Source organism: Microcaecilia unicolor, chromosome 3 (genome assembly GCF_901765095.1).
Source record: "Microcaecilia unicolor chromosome 3, aMicUni1.1, whole genome shotgun sequence".
NCBI lineage: Eukaryota > Metazoa > Chordata > Amphibia > Gymnophiona > Siphonopidae > Microcaecilia > Microcaecilia unicolor.
In genome coordinates, this window is record NC_044033.1 from 242,661,791 (window position 1) to 242,669,894 (window position 8,104).

Below are 8,104 nucleotides of genomic sequence, written 5' to 3' on the forward strand. Positions count from 1 at the left end.
GGTTGCTCCATGTGGCCTTGTCAGCTCGCCTTGGAGGAATGTCTGGGTAGCTTGGGTCCTGGATTCCTCCTGGTGTTGCTCCTCAGTAACCTTGGTAGAAATTGTAGTGTATGGGCCCTGAGTCTGGGCAATGCTGATTACTTCTTTGAGGTCCTCCTCCCATGTGCAAGAGCAGTTAGGTCCCTTTGGATGGATGACAAAGATATTAATGGGTGCATTGTAATTGATGATTTGTTGAGTTGTTTTTGTCTGCTGGAACCATGCCCAGAATGTTTTGCAGAGGTCAAACAGGTTTTTGAGAACTTCCATTGTAGTAGATTAAATGCCCTGCAGTCCTGAGAGGGGAATTTCTATAGTCTGAATGCTCACCCAGATCTCTCTATACACAGGCAATGGGACCTGGGTTAATAGTGTTTTTTTGACTGTGGCAATGAATGCAAACAAAGAATGGTGCACGTTCTCCTGCATTTGGAGCTGTTGTGATTATCTTGAATACTAGGAAAAAATGCCCGTTTCTGAGGGCAATGAAACGGGCGCTAGCAAGGGGCCCCCTCCCTCCATCCCTCCGAGCTACTTGCCTTGTTAGTTCGCAGTGGCGTTTCGGTTTCGGGCCTCGAGTGTCATAGCTCCGCCCTCGACGTCATGACGTTTTGACGCTAGGGCGGTGCAGACACTCCAGGGCACACCAGATATCTCGGGCGCCTCAACTTCCGTGGAGGCTTCAGAACGTTGGGGTTGCCTTTTATATAGAGAGATGTTTCCTAATTTAGGCAGCCGGCCATGTGGAATGAGTCATGGTAGACAGAAAGCAGTTGCTTTGCACCACAGGAAAGAATAGGAAGTTAGGGAGTGAAACATTCTTTTGAATCAGTAAACATACAGTCATCCTGCCAGGCAGGAAGCCAGTAAGATAGAGCAGAGTGGTTTTCAAAATCGTCTTACTCTGTCTTTACTACTACTCAAGTAAATAGTTCTAAATCAAAGTTAGAAACTACTGGAAATTGCCAAATACAAACACCATTAAAGCAGGGGCGTAGGCAGACATTCAATTTTGGGTGGGCCTAGCCCAAGATGGGTGGGCAAAAGAACTCTGTCTTGTCCCACAAGTGATTTGGTCTCTCCCTCTCTTGTCTACATGGCATATGGTCTCTCAAACATCCCCCCTCCCCCACTTACCTTTTAAATAGCAGATTTTACCGGCAAGGAGCAGCAGCTAATACACACTGCTCATGTTGGCTCCACAGCCTTCCCTCTGAGGCAAATTGCTGTTTCCGCATAAGTGGGAATATATCAGAGGGAAGGCTGTAGGGCTGGAGTGGACAGTATGTATCATTCGCTGCAGGCAAAGATCTGCTATTTACAAGGTATGCAGGAGGGACAGCTGTTGGGAGTTTTTGGCTGGGGGGGCTTGGGGATCCCTGCCAGCCACATCATAGTGTGCTGCTATTGGGTGGGCCTGAGCCCAAAGTGGGTGGGCCTGGGCCCACCCAGGCCCACTCTTGGCTATGCCACTGCATTAAATCTTTAAAAAATGCTTTCCAAATCTCCAAATCTTTCTTCACCCAACGATTCAAACGTATAAAATGATGTTTGCTTTTAACACCCTTTGACACAACCCCAATCTTCTAGTAAATATCCCTCCCTTTGGAATAACGCGACACGCAAAGTTAAGATGACCTCATAATCTTTGCAGCCGATTTAAAGCAGGGGCGTAGCCACGGGCGGGCCTGGATGGGCCCAGGCCCAGCCACTTTCCCTCCAGGCCCGTCCAACCAATGTCCGCCCCTCCGCGGGTGTCAGCAGGTGGGGGGGGGGGGGGGTGCTCTGCAGGCACCACAGTTCCCACCTGCCTACCAGCTCCGTCGTCGGACAGAGAGATGACCCTCTTCTGCCACCCTGCACCCAGCCTTAAAAAAGAAAACCGAAGAAGTGCCTCGCGTCTGATGTGCTTTGCGCTGCTGTAAGGCAAGCAACTCGCCTCGTTGTGTTGGCCCTTCAATCACTGTGTCCTGCCCTCGCAGAAATAGGAAGTTACATCAGAGGGCGCAACACAGTGATTGAAGGGCCGACACGACGAAGCGATTCGCTTGCCTTACAGCATCACAAAGCAGAGCAGAGGCGAGGCGCTTCTTCAGTTTTATTTTTTAAAGCTGGGTGCCAGGTGGCAGAAGAGGGTCATCTCTCCATCGACGGAGCTGGTAGGCAGGTGGGGACTGGGTCAGGGAGGGGGGGCTCAGATGGGAGAATGGGTCAGGGTGGAGGGGGGCTCAGATGGTTGAAGGGGATGGGAACTGGGCCAGGCAAGGAACGGACTCAGATGGGAGAAGGGGACGGGTCTGGGTGGGGTGGGGAGGGGCTCAGATGGGAGAAGGGGATCGGCTCTGGGTGGGGTGGGGCTCAGATGGGAGAAGGGGCGGGGTGTGGGGTCTGAGAAGGGGGCAAGAGGGAGAATGGGTCTGGGGCTGAAAAGGGGGGCCCTAATGCAAGGCATGTGGATGAAGGGAACTGGGGGCTGAAAAGGAGGGTAGGTGGGATAAGGGGGCTAGTACTGGAACTGGGGGCTGAAAAGGGGCAGGGGCTGAAAGTGTGCGAACTGGGGGCTGAAAAGGGGACAGAGAGATGTGGCTGGGGCTGGAGCTCAGGACTGGTGGGAGAAAAGTGCTGGGGTTGAACCTGGGGACTGGGGGCTGAAAAGGGGACAGGGAGAACTACTACTACTACTAGTATTACTACTACTATAAATCACTTCTATAGCGCTACCAAGAAGTGGCTGGTGCTGAAGCTCAGGACTGGTGGGAGAAAAGTGCTGGGGTTGAAACTGGGGACTGAAAAGGGGACTTGGAGAAGTAGCTGGGGGCTGAATCAACGGAATGGTGGGAGAAAAGGGCTGGGACTGAAACTGGGGACTGGTGGGATAGTGGGGCTGAAACTGGGGGCTGAAAAGGAGCGGCAGGTGGGAGATGTGTGCTGGGGCTGGAACTAGGGGCAGGTGGGATAATGGGGCTGGAACTGGGGGCCGAAAAGAATGGGCAGCGAGAGGGAGGGCAGACCCTGGATGGATGGGAGAGGGAGGGTAAATGGTGGATTGAAGGGGGAGAAAGAAAGGGCAGACAGTGGATGGAAGGGACGGCAGAGAGGGTAGACACTGGATGGCAGAGAGAGAGCGAAGACAGATGCTGGATGGAAGGAAGATGGTGAAAAGAAGATGAGGAAAGCAGAAACCAGAGACAACAAACTGTAAATACTACTACTACTACTTAACATTTCTAAAGCGCTACTAGGGTTACGCAGCTCTGTACAATTTAACAACGAAGGACAGTCCCTGCTCTAAAATAAAATATATATTTTTATTTTTGTGCTTTAGGATAAAATAGTATTGTAGATGTGTTAATAAATGTTTATAAATAGAACATGTAAATAAGGTAATCTTTGTATTAGACTAATTTTAATACATTTTGACTAATTTTCGGAGAACAAAACCCCCTTCCTTAGGTCAGGATAGGATACTGTAACAGCACTATACTGTATTGACCTGAGGACGGAGGTTTTGGCCTCTGAAAGCTAAATGTATTAGTTCAATAAAATGGTATTATTTTATTTTCTATATTTGTTTTATTTCTATTTGTTAATTTGTAAAGTGGTGATTGGTATTTGTTAGTTTTTTTTTCAAATTTACATCTGTCGTCTTTATATTTTGCACAGTACTAGGGGACATTTTTGGTTTCTGTGGTGTTGCATTGTATGCAGAGTCTGGCATCTTGGGGGTTCAGTTTAATTTTTGTCTAAATAGAAAGTTTATGATTACTTATTCTATAGTGGATTAGGGTGTATCTGTATTTCTGAAAAAGACATGGCTTTCAGTTGGCATTGACTATGCAGGATCGACGATCTGTACTCTTCTGTCTGGTTTCATTTTACAATAGGTGAATTGATGTTCTAGTGCTCACTGTAGTGTTTAAGATGCTTTTCTTTTCCTTGTGTGACTTGTAGAAATGACTGCTTATGGTATGCTAGAATTGCTCTATAGGTCCTGAGTATTTTGTATTCTCGGTATACCTAGTACTGGATTTTGGAGGGGGGTGTTAAAAAATGACCGGCCCTGGGTGTCAACTACCCTAGGTATGCCACTGCTTTGATCGCTGTTGCTGCCTTTTCTCCTGCGGCTGATGCCAAACTATAGGGGAGAGGCGCTGTGAGGGCCCGGTGGCAGATGGAGGGGGTGGGTGGAGGGGGGAGTGGCAGCGACAACCTCAGGGGTGGCGGTGGGGGCGGGGCCATGGGGGTGCGGAGGATGGCGGGGAAGCTGTCATTTCAAGGAAGGGGGAACGGCGGCGACCTCGGGGGGCGAGGCTGTGAAAAGCTCTCATTTCAATGCAGGGGAGGGGGAGCGGCGACGGCAACATCGGGCAGGGGGGGCAGCGTCGGAAGGGAAAAAAGAAAGCAGTGCTCGTCAGGGACACTTGGGACATGCAGCTTGTTTTTATTTTTTTTTAGATCGCTTTCCCACAGCAGCCCCAGCCTAACGAGAGGTGCAGACCTCACATTAGGGTTTCCATGGTAAGGGGAATCGGTAAACATTAGTGCATCTCATTATAATAGCCTTGCAACGGTAGTGCAGCTCATTATAATGATTTGCATTCTGTTTTCGTTAGCTGCTACCATGATCGGAAAATGGCGTTTGGTGCATGCTATGGTTTACTACTTGCTCGTTAATGGCTCGTTAAGTTTAGTGCATATGGGCCTCAGTTTAATTAAGAGAAGGGAGGGAAGGGTTTGGGTAGGGAAGAAGCAATACCTGAGAATGGCCAGTAGAGGGAGTGACAATGTTAAAACCTCGTTTCCATGGGTACAGAATCAGTACAGCATTTCACCCACCTGTGAGGAGAGGGAGGATAGAGATATCCCAGCTGTGAGGAGTGGGGAATCAAGGGAGCAGGGTGGAGAGGTATCTGATTGGATGGAAGTCCTAGAAGAAGGGCTTGGTAACCCAGGGGAGGGGGAGGTGTGGGGAGAGCAAGTGCCCATGGACTGTGAGGAGCCAAAAGACCAGACTTTGCAAGTATAAGAGGGCAGCCTGGACGGACACAGGACAGGAGTGAAATATCTGGTAAGAGGGAGGTGAGCTGCCCAGCCTGCATCTTTCTGATTGGAGTAAGGATCAGGAGCAGGCAATCTTTTTGTTTTTCTGACATTTTTGTGAATCAGTTTTGTTTCTTTCTTTTATGTACTGTGGATTACTGAAACTGAAAACTGACAGCCATATTGAATAAGGATTATAAAGTGGACTTTGTATTTTGGTTCTAAATTCAAAGAGACTAGTTGATTAAGTCTCTGGATTAAAACTGTGGTTTATAAGAGGAGTTTATTTTTGACTTTGCTGCTGATTGTACTGAAAGACCAGGGCTGCTATTGGAGGGCAGCAGCCAGGGATTAATCTCCACATACCCCAGACAACAGGGAAGTTTGCAAGAGTTAAGAGCACTGAAAGAGGGGAAGTGAAACTGGAGACTGGGAACAAGATGATTAGAAAAATAAAATAGCCAGACACCAAAGGTAGGAGAAATTATTTTATTTTCAGTTTAGTGATTGAAATATTTCAGTTTCATAGGAACCAGCTCTGTGGGTGCTGTGGATACTTGATCATCCCCAGTACTGAGCAAACTCCTTGATGGTGTCCAGGAAGAGTAATTTCCATTGGGTTGAGCGCCTCCAAAATTCTGAAAAGTTGGGTCCTAAGGTCAGTTTTGAGCATTTGCATTTGCTGCCTTCATATTTTTTTTGATTCACAAAGCCCTATTTTGTACTCAGTACATATTCCTTTAGGTATCATTTCTTTTTTAATCCTAGGGAAAAATGTACAAAAACAAGCCTTAGGGATGGCTGTGAGGCAGAATTCCTAGCACAGTGGCCATACAGACATCCCAGCAGAGCAGAGAGGCAACCTAGTGGAACCAAGAAGTCAGCTAGCCCACTCCTGCCCTCAAGGCAGGTACACTTGGGGCTCATTATCAAAAGAGAAAAACATCCAAAAAGTGTCAAAGCAACATTTTGAAGTTTGTTTTCTCAAAACTTCCAAACTGGTATTTTGTACACCTGTTTTGCAAAATTCTATCTATGCAATGCATTCAAATCACAAGAGGGTATGGTGGGGATGTTTTGAAGGTGGGATAAGGGTGCAAATAGGTGGGAACAAATGTGGGGTACAAATGTAACAAATAAATAAAAATAAAAAATGTCTAGGGTTGAAACGTCAACATTTTCATCTAGACCTGTTTTCAGAACAAATAAGGCACAAAAAGGTGCCCTAAATGACCACTGGAGGGAATCTGGGGTGACCCCCCCCCCCCAGTGGTCACTGAGCACCGCCACTCCCCAAAAATGTGATTATACATATTACTTGCCAGCCTTTATGACTGCCTCAGATGTTATAGCCAGGTCCATTAGAGCAGCATGCAGGTCCCTGGAGTAGTGGTGGGTGGGTGTAGACAGGTGAACTCAGGCTTTTTGTGGGGTTTCATTTACTTTGTGTACCTCCTGTTTGGGAGCAGCTAATTTTGGGGTATTGAGACTCTGATAGCTTGGGGTGCCACAGCAGGGTTCTAGGTTAGACCCCTAAGCTTGACTTGAGATTCTGCTGCGACAGAATCAAGGGTAAAGAAGTCCCGTGGCAGATTCTTGTCTGCTGTTCTAGAGGGGAAGAGTAGAGAAGACAGAATCTGACAGGAGTGAGTTTCCAGGACTTGTTCTGTGTTGATTTCATAGGTTGTGGAATCAGGAGTAGCCTTCTTAGTTGGTTGGTTGGTTCCAAGCACAGAACAGATGCAATTATGGAAGACAATGACGGACAAAGTGCACCAGGAAATCGGTCTAAAATTGGATTCAGAGCCTGTTATCTTTTTAAATGGGAGAAACAAGCTAAATGGGGGAGGCAGGGTTAACATTAAGGGCCCTGTTTACTAAGCCGTGCTAGAGGCACGTTAGCGTTTTTAGTGTGCACTGTGTAGTCTCCCATAATATTCCTAAGGGTGCCTACACGGTTGGCATGTGCTAAAAACGCTAGTGCACCTTACTAAACAGGGCCCTAAGTGAGATAGTTATTGGAAACTCTAGGAAAAAAAGAATTTTTGTATATGTGTCACTAAAGTTAAATTTAACTGTATGCCTCCCCCCCTCCCCGGAAGCAGGTTGATACTAGTAAAGTGAAAGTAATACTGGTTGCTAAGAGTTTCCAGAGCTGAGAGGCTAACACAGATCTTACATTGTGTTAACAATAAGACTGCGTTCCCGAGGCCCCAGGCTTTGTAAGTATGGATTCCAAACCTGCAAAAAGGCCTTTCTACGCTTAGAGGACCCTCTAGCCTCCCAATTTGCCAAAAGATGCAACTGATTCCTCCAGTGCCAATACTCCGGAGGCTCCGATGATGTCCAATACTGTAGAATGACTTAGCCACCAGACTCAATTTGCGGCATAAAAGACTGGCATATCTTGACAGAGGAAAAAAGGCTCCAGGTGCATCCAACAAAAGTTGATTCACTGATCCGCTGAGTTCATGATCTAACAATCGAGATAAAAACTTTCTCACCTTTGCCCAAAAGCCCTGTACCCTGTGCCCTAAGCACATCCAAAAAGCATGAAAGTAGGTGTGGCGAGGGTGATTACACTTGAGACAACTCGGATCTCCAAGACCCCCCCCCCCCCCCAGCCAATTGTGCTTTTGTAACACCCTGTACCCACACTCTCTAAGTCTCGCAACGCAACTGTAGACAATAAAGGTACACTCTGAAGTGTGGCAGCGACATCCCAATTCCCCAAGGACACCCCAGAATCTACTGCCCATTTTTTTGTTTTTATTACATTTGTACCCCGCGCTTTCTCACTCATGGCAGGCTCAATGCGGCTTACATATTGTATACAGGTACTTATTTGTACCTGGGGCAATGGAGGGTTAAGTGACTTGCCCAGAGTCACAAGGAGCTGCCTGTGCCTGAAGTGGGAATCAAACTCAGTTCCTCAGTCCCCTTCCCCAGGACCAGTCCACCACCCCAACCACTAGGCCATTTATCTCTTAGTGAGGAAACAATCCTTGCCAGGATCCCCCTTCAC